This window comes from Theropithecus gelada, chromosome 3, assembly GCF_003255815.1.
Source record: "Theropithecus gelada isolate Dixy chromosome 3, Tgel_1.0, whole genome shotgun sequence".
In the NCBI taxonomy this organism is placed as follows: Eukaryota; Metazoa; Chordata; class Mammalia; order Primates; family Cercopithecidae; genus Theropithecus; species Theropithecus gelada.
In genome coordinates this window covers 87,581,410-87,582,785 of record NC_037670.1, presented here as the reverse complement: position 1 = coordinate 87,582,785, position 1,376 = coordinate 87,581,410, and the positions used below count along the sequence as shown (strand labels likewise).

The window sequence follows — 1,376 nt, the reverse complement described above, 5'->3', positions numbered from 1 at the left end:
ATTTAACTTTTAACACTTCAGAAAAGATCTGCTGTAAATCAGTTAATAGCCAGAGAGAAAGACTGTATTTCCCATCTTTCAACACCACCAAGGTTACAAAATGCCTTCCCCACTGACTAGTGTGGGTTGTTCCCTGCATCATAATCTCACTACAGTTCATTCAATCTCTTGCTCCTTCATTCATTCACAAGCATTTAAGCCCTAGGCTGTTTGGAATATACTAAGTGTGCAGTGATGAGTAAGACCCTGTCCTTGCCCTCAAGAAGCTCTTGGCCTAGTCAAAGGCCAGATGAACAAATACTGAATTTCAATGCAATGGGGCAGATGCATCTAGGATATAAAACAGGAGCTCAGAGGAGACAAGGTTGTAAGGTGGGCTGTGGGGCAGGCCAGGTTTCGGCGGGGAGGGAGCCACTGAGGTGAATCCTGTAGAATGATACATGTAGCTAGAAAAATACAGGAAGTGTGATCCAGGAAAAGAAATATTTCAGGAAGTGTATCCCAGGAAAAAGCATGTTGGATGGTACAGGGCTGAACTGTCATGGTGGGTTTGAGAAGGAGTAATGAGGCATAGTAGCACGTAAGGTATAGGGCAGGGGACAGAGGGGAGCAGCAGGACATCATTCTGGGATGGTAGGCAGAGGCCAGATCATGCAAGGTTTTTAAAATTATGATAAGAGTTTCTATTTTATCCAGAAGAAGGAGCAGGGGGAATTAAAGGATTTAAATAGGAGTCTGTTGTGATTAAATTTGGATTTTAGGAAGATCACCCTGAGATTGGTGGAAATATTGCCTGGAAGGGAGTGAGACTGAGTCAGGAAGACCAGCTGAGAGGCGATGGCAGTCGTCTGGGCCTGGAACAACCAGGGATTAGACCAAGGCAGTCAAAGTGGGCTTGGAGGCCAGGGAGCAGAATTAAAATACATTGAGAGATTATACTTCATGGATCAATTCTATAGTTTGTTACTAGGGAAGTTTCTCTGAATGAGTACAGAGCTGCAGAAGAGCAGCAGAACCCACAAGGAGAAGGTGCAGGGTGATCCTGAGTGTGAAGCTGGATAGTGGAGTTGCTTTGCTGCTACTGCCACTTGCCACTGATGGTCGTTCTCCTCTTCCTTTCGGTGAGGAAGAAGGGGAGAATCCAGGTGGAGTGGTCCCAGTTAAAAAAAGAAGAAAAAAGGAAAAATAAATAAAATACATATAAAGTTATCAGAAAATGGCAAGGATTTAGAGTAAATGCTTGGCTTTAGTTTTGGGCAAAGCAGAAATCAGAAAAGCCACTAAACCAGGCAGGGGGATATTGGCTTAGTAATCGTTTTGGAGATATTACTTCAGAGTTATTACTTCAAATATTATTACTTTTGAAGTTTTATATC

The 1,376-nt window shown here is 43.0% G+C and overlaps 1 non-coding gene across 1 annotated transcript; it reads left to right on the top strand.

The window, feature by feature from the left end:
- The first annotated feature begins 929 nt into the window (after positions 1 to 929).
- LOC112622011 lies at positions 930 to 1,155 on the top strand. Its single transcript, XR_003118913.1, has one exon. It is a non-coding gene; the product is annotated as a small nucleolar RNA U3 (small nucleolar RNA).
- The last annotated feature ends 221 nt before the right edge of the window (positions 1,156 to 1,376 follow it).